We start from the raw sequence: 23,600 nt of genomic DNA, 5'->3' as shown, positions 1-23,600 counted from the left end.
GATGCCGATCGTTGCTGTTCTGTTAAACAGGAAGGCCTTTACGTATGCGAAGATCCTCTCCCCACAGTTTGTTGCCGAGAGTTCTGTGAGAATGGCGTTGTGGCCGATGTTGTCGAACGCCCCCTTGAGGTCCATAGCCAAGATTACGCCTTCTCGATTCCCGATATTTGTTTTAGTACTGTGTCTCTTAACTGGAGCATCACGTCTTGTGTGGAGAGCCCCATTCTGAACCCGAGCGTGGCATCCGGAAACAGACCGTTGTCCTCCATGTAGTTGCTCAGTCGAGTCTTGACCACTTTCTCGTATAGTTTACCAAGGCATGAAGTTAGTAATATGGGCCTAAGGTTCTCTAAACTGGGTGTTTTCCCTGGTTTAGGTATCATGATAATCTCAGCGTTGTTATGTTTCTACCCCCCCCCCCCCCTTTAACTCTCTTTGTGTGTTCCCGTCACACCTGTGTCCACTCGGACCACGTGGGCCCGATCATGCAGCTACCGTGAACATTCATCGAGGTCGACAACCTCGCGACGACCATGGGAAGTTGGATGCTTGGAATGCCCCTCCGAGCCTCAGCGGATTAGTGTGGCAGGAATGTCAAAGGCCATTGTCAGCAGTAATCCCAGCGAAATTCCTTGAGCAGAGTGCAGCGGCGACGAAGGCAGGCGAGGCCCAGGAGCTATTGTCCGAGCAACCACCGTGAATGCGGAGGCGACCTGGCGGCGCCGGTCACGCTGGCGGATAATTGAAGAATTCTGTGTCCCCGACTCGCGTTCTGGGAAATCGGCGGGGAGGCAAGTTCATTCCCCTGCTGGAGGACTTCGGGAGATTCCTTTCCCGCAGTGCTGGATGAGTCAGCATTCTCCCCCTCTCATCGGCCCAGCTGTGGGAGAGTGGAAAAGCTCGCACCTGCCCAGCCGTGGGTGGTGACAAGAACGTCCCCTTCGGTCCATCGGATTGGACAGTGCTCGTCGACCATTAATCCCCAGCCAGGGATCTGGGGAAACCGAACGATATTTAACTCGGCCGTGAGTGTGGCCGAAAGAAGCCTGCTAGCTCCAGTCGACTACGGTTGACGAAGACGTTCCCCTTCCACTGAGAGCCATTCTCAGTCCCGCTCTATGTAAATAATCATGTAACTAATGTAAATACAGTTTTTTCCTTCACTTCCCCTACTCCCCGTCTCCGGCCCACGTTTCCTTCCTCCTTCGGCAATGCGGCGGTGATCCTGGATCCGATGCCTGGTGGGACACGCTTCTAGCATCGACAAATATATCAACTGGTGGCAGCGGTGGGATCTTCCACGCTTGGTCCTGGCTTCAGCAGTGGTGAGCGCTTGACTTTCCTTAAGAATCTGCCAGGCTTGATAACTCTGGAAATTTATCACTACCTGTAGATTGTTTTTCTGCACGTGCTCGCTTAAGCATTTCACGTAGCAGCTTGTATTGAAAGTCCTCGTTCGGAAGTTGCCATGGATTTGAGCAAGCTAAAGAAGCCAGAGTTGATGTTGCTGTGTGAAAAGCTGGGTATTGAGGCCAGGAAGAGTCACAGAAAGCCGCAGCTGATTGAGGCTATTAAGGAATGTGGTGCTAAGGAGGGAGACAAAATTTTGGAGACCTGGGAAGTCATTCAGGAGGGAATCAGGAACGCTAAGGAGGAGGCCGACAGGGTTGAAAAGGAACGCAAGGAGAAGGCCGTCAGGGTTGAAAGAGAACGCCTTTACCGCAAGGAAGCCGCTAAGGAGGAGGCTGACAGGATAGAAAAAGAACGCCTTTGCCGCAAGGAAGCCGCTAAGAAGGAGGCTGACAGGATTGAAAAAGAACGCCTTTGCCGCAAGGAAGCCGCTAAGAAGGAGGCTGACAGGATTGAAAAAGAACGCCTTTACCGCAAGGAAGCCGCTAAGGAGGAGGCTGACAGGATAGAAAAAGAACGTCTTCGTCTTAAGGAAGCCGATGAAAAGCAACTTGCTTTAATGCGTTTGGAGTTGCAAATTTTACTGGCGAAGCGCGCCGAGAGGAATTCGACATTAAATCAGGAGGTTTCGGCGCGAAAAGAGATTAAAGTCGGCAATGAAAACTGCGTATCTTTGCCCATTGCCCTCGTCGCGATTGAGAGCCCGCTCGAGATGCGTCTGACCGAGGCAGCCATCTCCCAAAACCTGCCTAAGCAGCATCCCTCGATTTGCTCAAATCGCTTGGATGTGCTGCCGAAAGAAAAAGGCCTTTGTTTTGGAGACAATGCTGCGCAGGTCCTTACCATTTCGAAGGCTCGTGAGGTCGCGGCGCCAGCAGAGCACGTGGTTGGACAGGGCAAACCTCAGCCTGTAAGCCCGAAGCCTGTAAATTCTCACGGTGATGAGCTAGAGCAGGCTTTATTGCAAACTGTGGATGAGAAGAACGCCGGCGACTTAAGCTGTGACGGCTCCGCGCTACCTAATGACGAGCCAGCCCAGGACTTACTCACTTCTAGCACAGGGCTAAAGAGTACCGACAGTAGTGCAGGCTATAGTGAGTCTTCCGAAGCAGGCGCCAGTGATGAGCTGGGGCTAGGTGAGGAACTGAAAAAGAATCTAGTGTTGCCCCACTCAGATGGCTTTCTCGAACTCCTTCGTGTAGACAGAGAAACGTTCACCGCTGAGCAAGAAAAAGACCAATCTCTACGCAAGTTGAGTCCCCAAAGTGACATAGGTGTGTCACGGAAGAACATACCTTTCCAGCTCCGTTCTGGCCTGCTGTACCGCCAGTATAAGGATAGGAAAGGTATCGAACACGACCAACGTACTGCCCGCGTCGCGATCGAGAGCCCCCTCGAGCTGCGTCTGACCAAGGCAGCCGTCTCCCAAAACCTGCCTTTGCAGTATCCCTCGATTTTCTCAAATCGCTTGGATATGCTGCCCAAAGAAAAAGGCCTTTGTTTTGGAGATGATGCTGCGCAGGTCCTTACCATTTCGAAGGCTCCAGACTTCGCGGCGCCAGCAGAGCACGCGGGTGACGAGGGCAAACATGACCCAGTAAGCCTGATAAATTCTCACGGTGGTGAGCTAGAACAGGCAATTTTACAAACTGATCATGAGGCGAACGCCAGCGACTTTACCTGTAATGGTTCAGCGATTGCTAGTGACGCGCCACGCAAACCACCTGCGAAGGTTTCCACGGAGCGGCAGCGCACAGAGGTGTCCAAACGGGAAGAGTTAATTAAGGGGAAAGTGCGGCCCTTGTTGAATGCTCGACTGAAATCCAAACCGCGTAGCCGCCCCAATTTGGCGCCTCGGTGCTCAAGAGTTCGCACCCGCCCCGTGGGAACACAAGCCAAGAGAACGCAACGCGCGAACCCAATCCGAGAGAGACGGATACGCTGGCACGGCATTCGCACTCGTTCGCTCCCTTCTCGCATTCTGCTTTCTGAGCGTCAGCTAAACTTCAGAACCGCGAGACTTGGACGAAGAACAGTTAAGGGTCCCAAGCTGAAATTCCTAGCCTTGTGTCCTGTTGCACCTGCTAGAGCAGCTATCGGACCGCGGCCGCGCAGGGGGCGGCTGAAAAATAGGAAGCAGTAAATTCCTCTGATCGCAACGCTGTTTGCAGACGGATTCGAGGAATAATCCCGTCTTGAGTTGAATGCTTGTCTCTTTTGTTCATTTAACTCTCCTGTACAGAAATGCAAGCTGGAATTCCTAGCGTTATGCAATGTCTCATCTGCTAAAGCAGCTGTCGGACCGCGGCCGCAAGGGGCGGATATGACGCATAATCTCATATTGAGTTTAATGCTTGTTTTTTTGTTCTTTTGTTCATTATCTCTCCTGTACAAGGATGAGAGCGAAACTTTGGAGCTTGGCATTGCGGGACTCTGTTCACATGCGTTGCAGAAACGTAAGAGATAATGGCAACGCTGATGGCCTCAGCCGAGGCTTTCCCGTGTAATGCCCTTTCCTGACTCCCCGGACGTTAATCCGTATGCAAATTTGTATTTTGTTTTTTTTTGCTTTAGCGGGAATCATTTTTGTCTGTTTTGTATGTGTGTTCAGCAGCTCCACCTTCCCTTCGTGCTCTCACGGGCGGTGGCTTTCTGTGACATAAACCGTGCTACGGCACCCCCCCAAAATTTTAGAAAATTTTCCTCCCTTTTGGCTAAACAAGCTCTGTGTATTCTGGTTTGGTCAAACATGTCAACTTTCGGAGGAGGACGTAAATTTCACGCTACAGCTCATTTTCTCTAAAGAGATTTTGTTGACCGAAAACAGCTTGGCGGTTCTTGAAGTCAGTTTGGCGCTTTCTGCTTGTTGGGCTTTGGACTTTGCTGGTTGAGCTCGTTACAGCTGTCAACGAAGCAAGAAGAACCTTTGGGCCCAGCTGTGACCAAAGGCCGAACGGACAGAACTCCAGGTCTCTGCGCGCAGCAGCGTTGGCTGCAACCACTACGAGACCTCTTCGGGCGGCGGACGTGCTGTTATGTTTCTACCCCCCCCCCCCCCCCCCTTTAACTCTCTTTGTGTGTTCCCGTCACACCTGTGTCCACTCGGACCACGTGGGCCCGATCATGCAGCTACCGTGAACATTCATCGAGGTCGACAACCTCGCGACGACCATGGGAAGTTGGATGCTTGGAATGCCCCTCCGAGCCTCAGCGGATTAGTGTGGCAGGAATGTCAAAGGCCATTGTCAGCAGTAATCCCAGCGAAATTCCTTGAGCAGAGTGCAGCGGCGACGAAGGCAGGCGAGGCCCAGGAGCTATTGTCCGAGCAACCACCGTGAATGCGGAGGCGACCTGGCGGCGCCGGTCACGCTGGCGGATAATTGAAGAATTCTGTGTCCCCGACTCGCGTTCTGGGAAATCGGCGGGGAGGCAAGTTCATTCCCCTGCTGGAGGACTTCGGGAGATTCCTTTCCCGCAGTGCTGGATGAGTCAGCATTCTCCCCCTCTCATCGGCCCAGCTGTGGGAGAGTGGAAAAGCTCGCACCTGCCCAGCCGTGGGTGGTGACAAGAACGTCCCCTTCGGTCCATCGGATTGGACAGTGCTCGTCGACCATTAATCCCCAGCCAGGGATCTGGGGAAACCGAACGATATTTAACTCGGCCGTGAGTGTGGCCGAAAGAAGCCTGCTAGCTCCAGTCGACTACGGTTGACGAAGACGTTCCCCTTCCACTGAGAGCCATTCTCAGTCCCGCTCTATGTAAATAATGTAAATATGTGAATACAGTTGTTTTTCCTTCACTTCCCCTACTCCCCGTCTCCGGCCCACGTTCCTTCCTCCTTCGGCACTGCGGAGGTGCTCCTGGACCCGATGCCTGGTGGGACACGCTTCGAGCATCGACAAATATATCAGCGTGTTTCCACTCCACCGGGACCGTGCCCCTTTCCCAGTGCTCGTTGATTAGTCCAGTCAGGCTTTCGATTGTGCGTGATACGTTGTGCGTGATACGTTGTGCGTGATACGTGTGCGTGATACGTACGTGATACGTTCTATCGTTTTTCTGTTTTCTCTCCGATTTTGTCGGGTCTATGAGGGGCCTGAGAAGCGCCCATGTTTTAGCGCTACCCAAGTTGCCGTTTAGTTCATTGCAAATTTGGTGCCAATTATCTTTAAGTTGCGGTGTGGTCTTCTACCTCCTTATTGGATTTGAGCTATTCTGAGTCTCAATTTCCTGTTATGTTTTTGTTTCTTCCATCTTTTCGTCAGCCCCCTACGAGCCTCCCAAAGATGTAGCAATCGTTTATCCGCACGTGGAAAATCATCGTTAATCTCTAGCTCCGTACGTAGTATTGTCTCTGTGGGCCTCCCGTAGTCGTTTGGTCCACTTTTCGATGTCCGTTATCGCAGTTCCTCCGGCTTCATTCTCCAACTTTTCTCGGAATTTTTTCCAATCTGAGATTTTTGTCTTTCTCTGGATTGTGCTGAACCTTGTAAGTTTAATTTGCGTTTGAATTCCGTAGTATTCACTTCCGAACTGCTCCCCGGTGTTAGACCATTCGTAGTCTAGGATATTTCCTAGGATGGCCAAATCAGGGCAAGTGTCTCTTGAAACGCTGTTTCCGACCATAGTAGGGTATCTGCTATCGGTAACGATTTCCAGCCCGTGCGTGTCCACTCCATCTAAGATGGTTTTTCCTTTCTTTGTATTCATCTTGTAGCCCCACTCTTTGTGCGGAGCATTGAAATCTCCTACAATCACAAGGTGGTTTTGTTTTACCAGGCCGATCACTGCTCTAATGATTTCTTTGAAGTCATGTCTCTTCTTGCGCTGTGGTGAATATATGTTAAGTACGAATAGGCTCTTCTCCCCGCGCTTCTTAGGTATGACCTCTATTAAAAGGTGTTCTATATTTTCTTCTGGTGTCGCGCGCATGTGCGTAGTGACCCTCTTCTGACATAAAAGGGCCACTTTTAAATCTTTCATCTACTATGGTGTCGTAGCCGACTTTCTTCGGCGAAGTGTTAGTTTCTTGCAGCGCAGTGGGTGGGTGTTTATGCTGCATTACATGTATGTTGAAATCGTTTTTTTTTTCTAAATCCTCTACAATTCCATTGCCATATTGTAAATTTTTCTTCTGCGTTAGCCATGATGTGACACTACTGCTGCGGCGCGAAGATCTTCGCGCTTTCGTTTAGGTCGACCTGTCCCGGTGCTCTCTTGTTTTGTCTCCTGAACAGTTCTGCCAATCTCTGATCTGTCGCATTCAGTCTGGTCATGAGTTGTTCCAGCGTCGTCAAGACTGTTTTCTGTTGCTCCTGTATTTGGTGTAGTGGTATAGTAGCATCTATCGCTTTCCTTTCTTGCGGTTGTACGGCTGCTTGCCCCTGCGTGCTTGTTGTCGGCGTGGGCGATTGTACTCCGTGTACTTTTCCTGGGTTTGTATCATTTTCTTCTCTTTGTTGTCGCTGTTCTATAAACGAGAGCCTCCTTTTTAGTCGTTCATTTTCCTAAGTTCCCTGTTTGTCTTTTCTAGAGCTTCGAATCTAGCTTGTATCGAATAGTCTAGAGCAGCGGGATAGACTGGAGACTCGCTCCTAGACTGACTCACCTTCTTGGACTTCTTGTTCTTCTGTTTGAATGCGGAAGCGCCATGAGCGTTCCCCCGAACCCAGGCGTTGTCGCCACCGTGGTCGGTGGATCTCGCGTCTTACATCCTATATCGCCCGTGGCGTGAGCTTCGCCGCAACACTCACATCTGGGCTCCCCACACTCGTGTCCGTCGACGTTGACACGTTTGCATCGAGGGCACTGCGGAATGGGTTGTGGTTTCGGGCAGACGTCTGATCGGTGCCCCTGCAGGTGGCATCTGAAGCACACCTGCTTCGTAGGTTAGTAAGGGTAAACTCTCTACAGTCCTCCCATCACTGCCACTGTCTTGGGCAACCTCGGTCCGTCGAACGCAATGAACGCTGACTCTGACTTCCCGAGCATTCTTGCGTAGACTGCACGAATTCCCGGCGTTGCTACTTGGATGCGGTTCATTCGGATTTCTTGCGTGGTGCCGGCCCTCACTCCGGACAGTTCCCTCGGCCGTGGAGCAGTAGGCATTGAACTCGAATTCTTTGTCTCCGAGGAGCAACTTCCTCGCCTTTTGCAGGGCTTCTGCCTTCGCGCCATCTGGCGTCCGGACTATTATTATGTTTGAGATGGCTTTCACCGCGACAAGCATGTCGCCGATGTATACCAGGTTGCATTCCTTCACCAGGGCTTGTATGTATTCGCTGGGCTTGAAATCTCCCACTCTTAGGTTGTGGCTCTTCGGTCGGAATACGATTTTCTATCCTCCTTTCGGGAGCTGTACGAAATCTCGCCTGTTACCAGCGAGTGTCTTCAGTTGGTTGTTTACAGCGGACCCCGGTGGTGCGTTCGGGACCATGGCGTTCGGTCCCGGCGTCCCAAGTTTCTGCTGCTGCTGCTCGCTCGTTCTCACTGGAGTCTTGTTTGGAAGGTGTACTTGCCTGACCGGTAGCTTTCCTATCCTTCTGGGCTCTGCACTCCACTAATTCCTTCATCACTCGCCACGGGGTCTGGTAGACTGGGTAGACTGTTGGTTGTTCTTGCTGTCCCCTCGTAGCTTCAGCGCTGTTGGTGCTTGCAAGCTCCATGGCTTGGGGCTGGTCCGTACCCGGGTTATTTTCAATAACCGGGGCCGTTATGGGTGCCACAGCCGATGCCGATGCTGATGCCATGCCGCCGTCGAGGCTGCTCAGCCCCAGTAGGGCCAGCGAAGCCCATGCGTCTCCTGCTTCGGCCACGGCCGACGCTACGTCGGCGTTAGGTTTAGCGTGACTCTCGCCGCCTCAAGATTTCAAAGTCCCGTAAGTGGAAAAACATTCTACTCACACAGATAAAATTGGTGTCCAGATGGTCCTCGTAACTTTACGGTACACATCCAATAAACTTTTTGCATTAAACTGGGGTTTTCCGGTCAAGAACAATGACGATTCACGGAGCCCATGCAGAGCACGTCCGCGTTCGCGCGCAGTTCGGCGTCCCCCCTCTTGGAAAAGGCCATTCAGAACCAAAAATTTGAGACAGCTTGATAGAAAGATGGCTAAGATCCTGTTTAGGAACACTGTTCTCTTTTGAGATGCTGACATAGACCGAGAGCATGTTGTAGTGGTCCCATGTATACGTGTCTACAACATCTGACTGAACAAAAAAAAAACTACTGCATGTGAGCTCGTATGAAAATCACACACATGGAACTCACCATGCCCTTGCTATAATCTTCAGTGAGGCAGCAGTCAGGGTCCTTATCACTGGCCTCATTGTTCTTGTTATTCATGCTCGCATCTAGGTCATTAAGGCAGACCGGCGGTACATTTTCCGTCTTCGCCTGAAAAAGCCCACAACCACAGGTGATGAAAAAGAGAATGTGCTACCCCCTGGCATCCCACCAGAGTTAGAATACCAAGGCATCACAGTCACAGTCGCTGCATGTACAAATGAACAGCACTACTAAAATGGAGGAGTGCTGCATCTAACAGGAACACACGTGGAGGAAGCATATAATACCAAAGGAAACAGTCTGTACTGTGTGTCGCATTCCACATTCCCATGACACCACAGACACCAGACAAGTTTCAACTGTTCAGCCTTTCTCAGTCACCGCAGCTGTTCATCTTGAAAATTCCCTATTCATTCTGGTAGCATTCTAAATGTCATTTCAGTCACATGACTTGATTCACTAGAATGTTCGTTTGAATACTGAGTAGGTATGCACGCACCAACATGCAAATATAGAGCACTGTTGATGGCAAGGAACGCTACCGACACTGCAGTTTGGCACGCAGCGTTCTTTACCACCTTTATGTTTGTCGTCTGCTTTGTTCTACCTACACCTCCACAGGCATCTTCCTTGCTGCTGTTCCTTTCCCTTCCTTTTTCTGCCCCACAGTCTTCCACAGCTGCTTCACTTTGCCCTCCTGAACCCTTGCGCTCCTTGAAATGTGCCAGCGGAGCCTATGCTACAGTCTTGCTCTGATACATGAAAACACTAACAAACCGAAAGATCAATATTATATCGATAATACAACACATAAAAAATGGCTAAAGATAATCTCATCTGCAGCCTGGCAGACAGAATACATTGTAACCATGCTAGTAGCGTGATTCATGTAGCGACGTGCCGCCTGCCGGCGTGCTGGCAGGACAACGCTCGCTGGGAGTTGCTTGGGTCTAACCTGCTTCACACTGAAGTTGCTGCGGGCGGTGCTTTGGAATGGGCCACTGCCTATCTTAAGATGTCTAAACATGTTACCAGTACGCTATTAATGGAATTATCGTCCATTAAAATTAAGGTATAGTTGGTTTTTGCAACGCCTTCGACTGCGAAGCATGCCATTCAAGGGCTGCCGCTGGGCTTTAGTTAGTAAAGCTGGCTTCACCGCATGACATAAGTGGCGTGTAAAATGAGTACAAGCCGAAGGTCACCCTCAAGGCCACATCATGTTCACCTCGTCGTGCGGTTTCACAGCGCTAACGCTGCCAGTAGGTGCCCAAGGCCGTGTAGCCAGCCAGTCTCCGCGCGCCGAATGCAATCAAGAAGCGCCGTTAGAAGCGTCTCTTGCAATGGCGAGGCACAAAGTTCGATATAGAGCGCGACTTTCCCATACTTTTACACGGGATTCTCAAGAGGATTATCTGAGTGTTCAGTATAGACAATGATTCGAAATAGCCAAGCTTGACTGTACTAGGTCAGGGCAGGGTAAGGTGGGCCACATATATGCATGCCAATACTGGTAAAATGTGCTAGCTTTATGTGTAGGGGTATGCACCTGTTAGCCTTAGTTACCAAGAACAAAACATCCTATATATTCAAGACATTCAAGTCTGATACCTTTGTAGCTTAGCTCTGAGCAAGCGACGTCTGCCTCGGGCAACTAAGGGACGCCCTGTGTCATGCAAAGAAACACTTACACCAGACATTACCGCCACATTTCTGATAAAAGGAGTAGTGGAGTGTTCAGGTCTGAGGCCGAAATTTGCAACATGTAGTTATGACCGATGGTTTCAAGAGCGCGCAAATTTCTGCATTTCGCTGCGAAATGTTTGCTCCATTTTCGATAAATTCATCCCTCAAACCGTGCGGATTGGTTGAAATGCATGGTGCCACTCCATGAGAGCAATGCAAAGTTTCTCACCTCGAATGGCTTCCTCTTTGGCTTCTTAGCAGAGAGGCATTTGCGGCACACACCGCTGCCAGATTTAATTCTCGCCAGCTCCTGAAAATATGCGAAACAATCAAAGGGGCTTTTTTTGCAGCTGAATCTATTTACTGCGATAAATATTTACTCGCATAATTTGCGCACTTCGAAAATTAAGGCTTCAAGAACGGGGTGCGCAAATTACGGGAAGATTTTCGAAAACATGCACTAAAATACTAGTCTATAAAGGTGTGCAATATGTAGACAGTTAAACCAGGACATAAAGGAGTTGCAAAAACAATTCGCGATTTTTCAGAGCGCGCCGTAGTGCCGCCTCTAGACTCGCCGCGGAGGCTCCTTTTTCTCCCCGCCCTCCCTTAACCGTATTAGTGTCATGTGGTGTGAAGCCACGCAAGCGAAAGCAGCGGAGACAGCTGCGTTAAAAAAAAATCAAGAATCATACCACAACGAAAAGGTTTTTTCTTTATTTTATGAAACACCTACTTTACCTAGTCGGAGTCGCTGTGGGAAAAATCGAACGCCGAGCCATGGCTCACATCGTCGCGGCTGTTGTCACTGTCATCACTGGCGTCCCAGATTGCATCATCCAACGCCCTCTAACATACTGCAAGAGTTCCACTTCAACAGCGGGAAATCATGCTTGCTTTGGTCCCCTAAACACTCTTCTGGGGTTTGCATTCGTCAGCTCAGACTTCTGCTTTCACCGGTAACGTACGTGGCTCTCGTTCCCTTTCTACTGCTTGGCATTAGCCGGGTTCACGGTTTTTTTTGGACATATTGTATCCTAAGAAATTTGAACTTTGCAGTACAATTATGATAGCCCATCGAAAAAACTGTGACCAAGCGACCAAAACACGAACTCATCATCATCATCAGCCTGACTACGCCCACTGCAGGACAAAGACCTCTTCCATGTCTCTCCAATTATCCCTGTCCTTTGCCAGCTGCGGCCACTGCATCCCCACAAACTTGTTAATCTCATCCACCCGCCTAACTTTCTGCCACCCCCTGCAACGCTTGCCTTCTCTTGGAATCCACTCCGTTACCCTTAAGGACTAGCGGTTATCTTGCCTTCGCATTACATGCCCTGCCCAAGCCCATTTGTTCCTCTTGATTACAACTGGGATGTCATTAACCCCGCATTTGTTCCCTCACCCACTCGGCCCGCTTCCGATCCGTTAACGTTACACCTACCATTTTTATTTCTATAGCTCGCTGCGTTGTCCTTAACTTAAGCCGAACCCTCTTCATTAGCCTCCACATTTCTGCCCCATAAGATACAGCTCTCGCATACTTTTCTCTTGAAGGAATATTGGTAAAGTGCTATTCATGATGTGAAAGAACCTGCCGTATGCGCTCCACCCAATCTTATTCTTCTAGTTATTTCACTCTCATGATCCGGATCAGCGGTCACTTAGACAAATTCCCTTACTACTTCCAGCCCCTCGCTACAAATTGAGAGCTGCTGTTCCCTTGCTAGACTGTTGAACATCACTTTGGTTTTCTGCATGCAGAACACGAACATGCAAAAACACGAACTTCAGCGCCCCAAACCACCAATATCAACGAAAGTAAGGATGCACTGCGTTGCGGCCGTTGTGGAACTGCTACACCGCACCTCGCATTACATCTTGGCTTGGCGTTGACAGTGTCATAAGTGGCATGGTTTCGGATTCTAGCCCTAGTGTGATCGTGAGGTCCCCTCGGGCCACACGCGGTGACATGGCCACCCAACACTGACTCGAAATGAAGGCTGTAGCGCCCTTGCTGGCCACGTGATGCGCATCATCGCGTGGAGGCAAGGGTTGACAGGTGGAAACAGGAGATGAGAGAAGCGTGCTTCCGCGAAAGCTGCCGTCGCAGTATGTTCATCCGCGCCCGGACCACATGTCGAGGTTGCGTAAATCCAGGTGTATGTGTGTGCATGCTTTCGCTTCATCCGTGCATGTTGCCCGTACGCCCCCGCCTCCACCTAGTGATGTCATAGTGCAAGCACAGCCTTGCAAGTTCACTGAGTATATATACGGTCTTCAGGCTAGCAGCGCAAAAGACGGGGACAAAATAAAGAACTCAGTTGGAAGCCAGCACTTGTGTGTCAACTTGTCTCTGTTCTCGTTTTTTGCTGTGATGCGCTGCAATTCTTCATGGATCACCAACTAGCCCACACAATCCCCTTTTTGTGTAGCAGGCATCGTCCACAAAAAATGGTTTATGATGCGTTTTAAACAATTTATACCTTAATGCTCATGCTTTTACTTTATTAACTTCCTTTTGCTTTTTCAGACTATTGACGGCGAAATTTTCAATGCCCGCTTTCGAGTGCGCTTGAAACCTCAAGAGCGCTTGGTGAATCATGATAGGGCCAAGCAGTATCTGACTCGACTGCGCTTGAAAGGGGCTATGTGAGAACCTCTGATCTGCATTGAATTCGATGAGCATTGACTCGTGGAGGCAAAATGGAGGCAAAATGAGGATCAAAACTGCCCGCGCGACAAATGTATAATTAAAGTAGAAGTTGGAATTTAGCAAGTTCGAAATTAAAAGGTTCCATTGTCCTTGGTTAAAAGGGCCGCAACTCCTACTTCTCCCGATGACACTATGGGCTTGCTACTAACCATTACAGTATCACAGAGCTTTCAGAGTAGAAAGTAAACAAGAGCCCTTGGCAAAAGAAAATGTAAAGAAGAAGGTGTGTATTTCCAGAATGTTTAAAACGTCACAGGCTGATAAGACTGCTGGCTGGCTGGTAAGGTGGCTGGCTTTTTTTTACGCTGGTGAGTGCTAAGGTCGGCATTTCATTGCCACACTACTTCTGCCTTCAAAAGATGAGCTAAGGAGACAAACTGACTGCATAGTCACGAGTGTGGCGGAATGTGCCCCCATATAAAGCCCGTACAGTTTTCCAAGCCAGTGTCAGCTACTACACAGAAGAGGGAAAAAGCAGCACTAGAGCAATGAGAAAGAAACACGACTTTTACCATTTCCAGAGTCTCCACTTTCTGAGCCTTCTTCTTGAGATCATCGTAGGCGTAGCGGAGCTTGGCTATCTCCTGAATCTGTAGCAGTTGCACATAGGAGAAAAATAAAATGCACACAGATTAATTTTCGTCGAGACCTTGTGTGCAGCAGACGGTTTAGCACGGCTAAGCGCGGAAGATCCTACAGTAGCAGTACTTAAGATGGGCATTTAAGGTCATTATGTGCTAAAGGCATTTGACCTAAAGGTCTGTATTCGGAAGGAATTTACCACGAAGGCCTTCACCCTGAAGGCCTTTCACTTAAAGACATTTAAGACATGTGATCTTAACGGTAAGTGCCTTTAGGCCTTCACCCAGGTGTACCCTTCACCCAGGTGAAGGGCAGCCAGTTGTACACACCTGGAAAGTTGCACCCAATCCAGTGCGTAGGTGGGCCGCCTGCCACAGAGCAGGACGTACTTACGTACCTATGCCCGGAATCAGAAAATGCGCCTAGTAGTGGTATTGCACTAAACGAAAAACTTGGCAGGTTTTATTTTTTTCGGCAGGGCAAGTGACTGGCAAGAAAAAAAATACCTGGCTCTCCAGCCTCTCCACCAGCGAGACATTAATATGTGGGTTTTACTGCAGCATTGAACTGGCTGAGTGCTTAAGCAAGAGCAGCTTCTGCAGCGGACATGTGCACAAGCTATTACAACCGGTTTCTTTCTATGGAATGTGAGGCACTGCTATAGTAAATGTGGACATCACAAAGCAAAGTACGCCGCGAAGGAAAAAAAAGAAATTACTACTACATCTTGGCGTGAGGCTAGATAAAAAGCACGAAATATATTTTCCCTCTGGAGAATGTTGACGAAGCAGCAGCTGGGGTATTCAGCACAATGCAATAGTACTGCTGGTGTAACCTGCTTTTGCAGAACATAGTCACTCAATATACAAATTTCGCAATTTGTGAAGTCTGCTTTTGCATATTGCACTTTGGCTTAATGGCTTCACTGGCTTCCAGTAACACGTACCCGCACCACACAGGCATGTTTGATTCACTTATGCTGTTTTTTGGCGCGGGGGCATCGACGGGCACATTTAGTGGCATTAGCTATGTGCCACAAACATATTTAATGGCAGTCATCTCGGTGCCATCCACAAAGTACCAAGTTAGCCACAACTCATTCGCATGCGAAATGTCCACTCTTGCCTGCAGTGCTCTTCAGCAATCGCATATTTGTCTCACACGATTCCTTTATACCATTTATGGAGCTAATCCATAATATTCAAAGGAAATAAGCAGCTTTGCAGGTAACAATTATCCTAGCTATATAAAAAAGAGTCTGCACGCCCAACCTTCTCCTCGTTTTCCTTCTTGAGCTCGAGGAGCTGCAGTTCGAAGCCCCTCTCGAGTCTCTGAACCTTGGCTTCGAGTGCGTCGATGCGTGACCGGCTTTCGGCCAGTGCGTGCTGCTCATCCAGCTTGCTGGCCGCCTTATCCACAAGCTGTAGGGAAAGCCAGCAGACATAACCAACGTGCACGCGGAAAATAGTGGTAATAGGCTCCGAGTGAATGCACTCGCGAGGAGTCAGGAGATCTACATATAAGGACCTGCGTTCGTTCAGGCAACGCCTTGTAACTGCGCCTTATTTGTGCATTTTACTGATGGGTAGTTTCTGTGCAAAATTTTCTGACATAGTAACAATCTTGCGGCCTGCCAAGTCATACATTTAACACCAGCATCTGCATGGTATGTACAGACCCGAGGAGGGATGTTTAAAGCATAGAATAGAGCCTGCATGCGCCAGCCTCTGCAGTGCCATCATGGTACTGTCACAATTCCCCGCAGGGGTATGGCTGATACAGCGAGTTTCTTTCAAAGGAACGTTTGCGCAAAACAATGCGAAACTAAAGATTTTCCTGTTCAATCGGTTTTGAAGCCTTTAGAAAGTATTTCTGAGCACTTTAAACTGAATGTGCCACAGAAACAATGTTCAAGTTTCAGTTGCACGGTGATAGTAGTTGTACAAGTTACAATCACGTGACCGGAGAAGGTCAATGTTGCCAAGAAATTGTGGTCTGCCACCTACAGGCGTACCGTAATCATTGCCCTCATGATAGTAAAAAAAATGTGCCAGCTATTTTAACTCTTCGGCCAGCATATTAACTGATGATATGGAAATCTGTTTGCAAATGCAAGCCATAACTGGAGTCAGTTCCATCAGTTGTTTCAGTTCTCCTCAGTTGATTGAAAAACCGAGCCCTGCTGCTGCTACTGCCTCTTCCTGCGTTGAGCGGCGTGCCTTGGCGCTGGCCTAAACGTAACCGAGCGAACGTGCACATCGGAGGGAGCAAAGGCAGGTGGCGCGGAGGCAACCCGAGGCCAAAAATTATGGAAAAGATTGTTCTGGAGCATGCATGAAGGCTCGGGCTCCCGCCAGCGTACGTGCATCAGCTCACGGCCCTGGTCCTCCTCTCCCCGCCACCTTGGCGAAGCGGCATGCGCACGGATTTACAGTTCGAGATAGTTCGAGCCTTATCGAGAAATCAGGGGAAGGGAGATGCAGCTTGAGGCGAGTTGCGGCACCTGCTCCCTTTCTCTGCACCGCCGCCCGCTTCGAAAATTTTCTTTATTTTTTCTACACCACTTTACGGATCGATCGTGCTCGCGCGTTGACAGTTTGGTTAATGCACGTCCACCTTTAGCATGGAGCAATCACCTCTCCCCTCGTCCCCCAATCTGTGTGAATGAACTCATCGAAATTATCATGCTGAAGGGCAGCAGTGCCGACCATTGCTGTGGCATTTTTTCGTGCTATTTTAGTTATGTGCCGCATCGCCCTTCTCCCGTTTGCGACAGTTTTCACTCAGTGATGTGAGATTTATGTTAAATGGTATAGCATAAAAGCAACTTGAGTGTGATGTGGTGTGTTACATGAGCAGCTAGGCGAGCGATTGATTATCAGTCTCTTGTATTTTAAGGAGTCCATAAGAGAGAAGGGAAGATGGTAAATAAGGCACTGAATTGTGCTGCAGAGCAACTGTAATAGCTAGTTCTCAGGCAGCAAATTTAATGTTATTGCTTACAAATGGAATTAGCCCGAGTTGGCATCCTTGTTTGTGTTGTCACGCGACTAAAGCTGCAATGTGATTTGCAAATTTTTCCAGTGAGGATTCGACCGAGAGGCTCAGTTGCAAACTCAGTGGTGGCAGATCGCTGCGCACACTGCCGAAGCCTAAACCTACGTCTGCCTCCTTTCAACATTGCACTTTGTGTCTGCGGTTGCCTATGGTTGAAATACCGCAGCAGCTGCACTAAAATATCGCATTACCGAGAAACATGGTCATTGGGCAATCTTTGGCAGCAGATGGCATCAAGCTTATTCAGTGAGTACAACAACGGTTAAGCCTACCTGCAGACAGCAACCCACCAATTTACTGAAATCTGACAGCGGTGTAAACATACTACTAGATGCAATCTCTGTGGGAAGCGAGCACAAACCAGCCAGTAACTTTGAAGAGACATTGTTTACCATGAGATGCATTACAATGTTGCTGACATGTAAGGAAGCCTTCAGGATAGACATAAGCAAGCATAAGTTATACAATATATGCAGAGAAATTGAAGCAGCGGCAAATGTAACGAGGTGTTGGTTAAGATTGACACTAGGAGTGGTGAGTAACTCTGCTTTAGTTTTCATGACTGCTGTTTTATGGATAAGGGTTTTGGGGAATGCATCATACTGAACAGGCCCATTGCCAAAAATAAGCCACATTTGCTTCTTCACAATGTTCGTGCACAACCCTATCCAGTGCGATAGGCATTCCATGCTGCTGGTGCTGCTTGCGTGGTCTCCACATGCACTGCACACGGTCCTCAACAACCAAGAAGCATCTGGTGCATTCTGATTCACAGCGACAGCAGTGAATGTGTGCGCGCAGAGTATACAACAGCAACACATCGGCCCACCTTGTCTTCTTGAGCCTGTTCCTTGAGCTTGTGGATCTCCATGGAGATGCTCTTCCTTGATTCGACAAGCGAAGCCACGTGGTGCTCCATCTTGTTCCTCTCAGACGCCACGAGCAGTCCCTTCCGTGGCCAGTTCTGTGGGCAAAAAAAGGTGAAGGGGTGCTCACGCAATGCGATACGAGTGTCAGTTATTGAGGAGTTGATACGGTCACATTGTGTAGTGGGCTCATGGTCATTAGTAAGAGGTGTAACGGATCATGTGATCTAGTCAGTAAAACGGCGAGATGAGCCAGTTGGTACATCTTGTTTTTTTCTCATGATCTAGTCAACTAGTCCGAATACCCATTAATGCGACCCACAGTTCACATCAGTCATGCGGTTTCGCTATGCAATGATGTAATGACATGCGGGCAACAGTTATGACATATTGAAAAGAGGGGGAGGGGAGAGAAGGGCCTAGCTACACCAACTGATGCTTTGGATTATGGTTTACGGGGGTTTAACATCCCAAAGTGACTCAGGCTATGAGGGACGCCGTAGTGAACGTCTCCGGAAATTTCTTAGACCCGGGGTTCTTTTGCGTGCACTGACATCGCACAGTACACGGGCCTCCAGAATTTCGCCTCCATTGAAACTCGACCGTCGCAGCTGAGATCTAAACCGCTTCTTTCTGGTCAGCAGCCCAGTGCAGTAACCACTGAGCCACCGCGGCGGCCCCCAACTGATGCGCGAGCACGCGCGCGCGCACACGCATTATATACTCATATCTTATATATATATATATATATATATATATATATATATATATATATATATATATATATATATACATGGATACTGATTGAAACCTTTTACACCATTTCCTTCCTTGTGAGGTCAAGTTGCATGTATAAAGTTGACTCATCGCGTTTACATATTTTGAAACATTTGTCTTAATACATTTAAATCTCGTGTGAGAACTTAATGGTCACATGACCTTGGTGTGTGGCAACACTAATTCATGCGACCAACGAGATCACAAGGCAGCAGGGGCTATAGCAAGAGACACTATCAAAGACAAAGACTGCAGTCTTGCCTGGTTACGGGGTGCCTCCAGTCTGTTGGCATGGACATTTTTTTCCTGGCGACGCCTGCTGGCAGCCTCAAGGCGGCGTTTAGATGAAAGGGCATCATCCATGCGCCGCTGCAGCACGCTGATGCGCAGGGCGCTCTGTCGCTCCATCTGCGCTATCTGGGCCTTCTGCTGCTGCTCCCGCTTCCGGAAGGCCCGCACCTCCTGGGCATGCTGTGACTGCAGCTGGCGGCGGCGTTCCGACTCCTCCTTGAGACGCCTCATGATCTGCACCCTATTCTGCTTCAGGGTCTGTGCAAGGAATGACAATAACCCCACAGTCTTAAAGAGGCCCTGAAGAATACCTTCTGTGAACTAAATTTGTAACATGAGACAGAAGTATCAGTTATGTAACATGTAAATACAGGCAGAGGTCCGAAAATCATTGTTCTGGAAGGCCTCTCAAAACGTAGGCGGCGACTGAAAGATATCCAGTCAACCGTGTATGAATAAACTCAAATTTAAAGAGAATTATAGTGTTTGCAAAGTGCAGCGAATAATTCCTGTATAAATAATACAACCAGAAGCTATTCCAATTGTAGGCACTTCTCAGCAGTGAGGGGGGAAGAGGGTCCATCCCCCCTTCTCCGCCGTACCCCCACAAGCAATGTCATTTAAACTTTTCCTGAAGGCGCAGCAGGAGTGGACAGACAGAACATATTCTACTTTTTTTGGACGGTTTCCTTCTGCTTGATTTCTCTCCTTTGTGGATAGCGGGAGCTAGCACTGCAATCCATGGTCCAGAAGGGCATTACATAGGGGGGCAGGGGACATAGTTTGCGCCAACAGTGGAATTATGCTGGGTTTTCTTGATGGAACCAGTTCCAGAAGTTTTCACACATGTTTAAAAGAACCGAAGCTCTGACCAAACCTCCTTTCTTTGTCGGACAAGGGTAGGGAACTGAGGGGTTCGAATGAGACACATTTGTAGAAAGCCTGCTCACCTCAGTAGCACTGAACTGCTGCTGACTGTTCAGTGGCAATTGCCGCTGTCATGTAACACCATTCAACTACCATGGGTTTCAATGAGTGTTGACTTTATCCATATGTGGGTTGTCATGAGCCCCTTGACCCTTTATTCTTGTCAGTTAATTAGCTTAAAGTGGCTCTGAAAGGGGCTCTCATAAAGTTGCGGTATGCCCGGGATATTAAAGGACGCCGCATCACGAATATCCTTGAGCAAGAATTTTTTTAATGCGCTTTGCCGAAGCTGTGTTGTCTGTAGTCAAAATTTCAATTTCAGCGTCCTCGCGCCTTTCTCTCTCCTCCCGTCACTTTTTGCATGCTGGAAGGTCGGTGCTCCTCCCGCCGGCCCCACCGCCAGGGGGCGGAGCTTCCTGACCCGCCGGAGCTACGCGGCTTACTGGCCGCGGCCATGGCAGCTGCCTGACGTCTGAAAGAATCTAGCCAATAGCCATCTCTGAATTAGTATAAGCAGGAGTGTGCAACGGAGGAGGGTGCTAGCATGAAAAAGTTGCCGGAAAGGGCTCGCCAACTTTCACGCGTGATTGTGGGTTCTCTGCTGCATGTAGAAGTGTATATTAGAGCGCAACTCTTAGGCGCCCGTTTCTGCGTTTCGCGGCGTCGCCGTCGCCGTTGTCCGTTGTAACCAGCAGTGGATACCCTTTAAGCTGCAAAAGCAATGGAGTGGGAGCTTGGAAAGGAGAAAGCAAAAGCGCAACCTCCTCCCCCCCTTAGCAACCGGCGCGCCAGTGGGGGGCGCAGCTGTGCATAGCAACCATGACATCACACAGTAGCGGTAGAACGAGCGCGCGCGCGTCGGCGGTGGAAGCTACTCCCCCGCTCCTTCGGCAGAAGTTTGGTTGCAGTCGGGTGAGTGAGACGCATGGCTCCGAAGCGGCCCAGTGATTTCGTGTCAAGCGGTTCGGGGAAGCGGCCGTGGGTTGACCACAAGGCTTTCGCCTAGCACGCTTCAGAATTTCCAAAGTGTCTTCTGTATTTTTTTTTTAGGAAAAGAAATGCGCAGTATCTGTCTCCCACAGCTGTGAAACCAATAGAGCGGGGGCATGGAAAGCAGAGGGTAACATTTTTAAATTGGTTTCTGCGGAAAGGAAATGCGCAGTATCTGTCACACATTTCGATGGACATCTGAACCAGAGGGAAGGCGCATAACTGCCCTCTTCGAACAGGGGATACCTCAATCGTGCTTAAAGCTACGTGGCGGTAGTGACAGATGTGCGCTGCATGCTTTGGCGTTGACAACGTTGTGCCATAAACGCTGCCACCTGCCAGGGTGGCAGGGTGGGTGGGGACTTTAATGTAGATATAAACACAAGCGGGAATTTCTTACCACTTACGAGGGAGAGGATCCCGTTCCTCTCGCTCGTAACGGCCCCAAGAGCTGTGACAACTTCGCGAAATACTTGCACAGACCTCGTCTTTGAGAACCAGGCACTGGTGCCCCAAGTCGAGCATATATCCAACTATTTCTCCCTCCACAAAGCTTCCTTCATGAAAGTCAAGAACTGTTAGTGGAGTGTTTCTTGAAGGAGGAATATGTGTGGAAAATAACAAGTTGTCTGTGATTGTACAAACATGTCTTGCTCGAATTCTTTGCCTCAATCTATCGAAAAGCAGAAACAGCTAGTGAGCTGCGCTCAAATTTCGCATTAGAAACTAACGTTATCGTCGGCAATTTTTTTTTACTCAGATGCTCATGATAACACAGTGCAGTTATTGAGCGAGTTTATGTGTTCTCCTCGGAAGGTGTCTCAAAGCCCCTTTAACGAGAACCTCGGTTTTGACAGTCGATGGCACAGGAAGCATGAGGGCCGTGAAAAGCTGCCTGCCTCATAGTTTAATCCCGTTCTACGTGGCACTTGCAATCTGTTAATTTTAAATCCCGGATAATTCAAACTATTTCTGCGGTCCCGTAATTTCTAATGCAAATTTGACAGGGCAATTCGAAGCGGCATCTTGCACCAACCCAGTTAATTCGAAGATCTGGGATGCTATGCTGGAATTCTCAATCCTGATTTCGCCGCAAACCGGTTCCGCACGCAGAGCGGTGGTGATACTTGATATGCGACGCGCCCCAGCCCCAGTACTAACAGCACGAAAACCAGACTATGCTACGGCTTGCGGACCGCCGAAACGCACGCCTGCGCTTGTTCCGCGACACAATCATTCTTGCTCCGTGCCTGTGATGGGTTGACTGCGCGAACACCACCATATCTGATTGCTTCAAAAAGGCATTGAAATGTGTCCACTGAGGGCAAAAGAAGTCGAAGAATTAACTGACAGATATATTACATCGCCTGTCATCGTCGCACAAAAAATTTCGATCTAGCACATGTAACACCAGAGATACGGAGATTAAAACGGCCTCCATGTTTTCCCTCTCAACTCATGTAACAGACCAAGAAAAAAAAGATATGATTACAGACAAAATAGACAATACACCGACTCGGACCTCGATTGTGACTAACTTTCTCCATTTCCCCCCAGAGTGGCCTTGTGCCTTCCTCTCAAAATAAGGAACTTTCAATCAATCAATCAATCAATCAATCAATCAATCAATCAATCAATCAATCAATCAATCAATCAATCAATTGCAGACCACCACCGCATTCTGCCCACGAAACCACCACACAGCCAAACTAGCTCAGTTGTTTACTCATTTTTTTTTTTTGCTGCTCGCTATCCCGCCACGGCTTGACAATAAAGAAGATAATGGAAAGGGAGACGCGCCACGGTCTCCGGCCGGCCGTGCACACCGCCTTCACTGCGGTTTTCCACGAGCCAATGACAGCCCTTTACTGATGACGTCTCGAGCACAGCATGAAGATTTTGGTGGGAAAGCCCGGCACCGCAGGACGCCGAGAGGTACTAAAGCGAGAGTTTTTAAAAAGTTATTTATAAATTATCTGCGCACTTCTGAGCACTTCTAAGCGGAATGCACCCTCAGTGGCATTTACTCTACATAATGCCCGCATTTCATAGCCACTTTGTGAACCGTTTTTGAGGGTCCCTACCGTCGACCATTCTTCAGAAAAACGACCATCCAAAACTGGGGGGTACACTCATACGCAGAGCCGGCCTCTTTGCAGAGTCTAACGTAGTTCTGGACGAGCGGCGAGTAGTACGCGCCCCGTGCCGGCGACCGTTCCCGGTAGGACGCATGGGGCTCCAGGCGTCAAAAAGAAGAAAAAAAAGGTCGTAAATTTTTCTGCAAATAGGTTCAGCTAAAAAAATTTCAATGCACCATTTCCTCGGCTCATTAGCGCTGGCAGTCACTGCCTCCGACGAGTGGCAGGCAGGGCGAAAGCAAACCACCAACAATCGCCGACAGGCCTAGGCAGCTGCGTCGCGCCGGTATCCGAAATGTTGCAGTTCGGTTAGCCTCCAGCCCGTCGGGCCGCATGCAAGTTTGGAAGGCAGGGTGGAGCGCCGTTTTTCCGCTTTTGATCTGCATTGGCTTCTGACTACTGTCCTTATGAACCATTAAGCCTGCTTCATATACGCAAGCGAAAACTCTCGCGGTCTCTGCCGCAGTGGCAAAAAAACCTTTTTCGAGTCATCGTGGCGGCTCAAGCGGCCGCAGCGACGGAGTTCCAACAAATTGGAAATTTTCGTTCGTGCGCCAACTTATATCGTGCATTCGTCTTATATCGTAGGGTTCGTACGCCGACTTATATGTGCAGACAACTCCTTTTTGGCTAGCCAGAGCAACGAGTTGGGGTGGTCGACTATTATGCGGCGGCTTACGATCATCGCAAAGTTCGTCCAATAAAGGCTGCACGTTCCCGCAATGAAAATTTTTTGCCTGGTCCCCCCCCCCTTCCCCTCCTCCCTTCTTTCGCTTTGGTGGTTAAATCAAAAGCCGGTCAATTAGAATATTTTTGTGGTCCCAATGGCCTCGAAATAACGATGTTTTACCGTGCATGCCCCTTGA

The 23,600-nt window shown here is 49.1% G+C and overlaps 1 long non-coding RNA gene and 1 pseudogene across 1 annotated transcript in view; one reads left to right on the top strand and one right to left on the bottom strand.

Annotated features, from left to right (window-relative positions):
- Positions 1–23,600, top strand: part of LOC149351974 (uncharacterized) — a 114,986-nt gene that overhangs the window by 39,987 nt on the left and 51,399 nt on the right. The gene's annotated exons all lie outside the window — the stretch shown is intronic.
- Positions 1–23,600, bottom strand: part of LOC149351976 (chromosome-associated kinesin KIF4A-like) — a 60,866-nt pseudogene that overhangs the window by 8,501 nt on the left and 28,765 nt on the right.

The sequence above is a fragment of the Amblyomma mixtum genome, chromosome 3 (assembly GCF_055824585.1).
Source record: "Amblyomma mixtum isolate Tamu chromosome 3, ASM5582458v1, whole genome shotgun sequence".
In the NCBI taxonomy this organism is placed as follows: domain Eukaryota; kingdom Metazoa; phylum Arthropoda; class Arachnida; order Ixodida; family Ixodidae; genus Amblyomma; species Amblyomma mixtum.
This window is presented reverse-complemented; position numbering and strand designations above follow the sequence as displayed.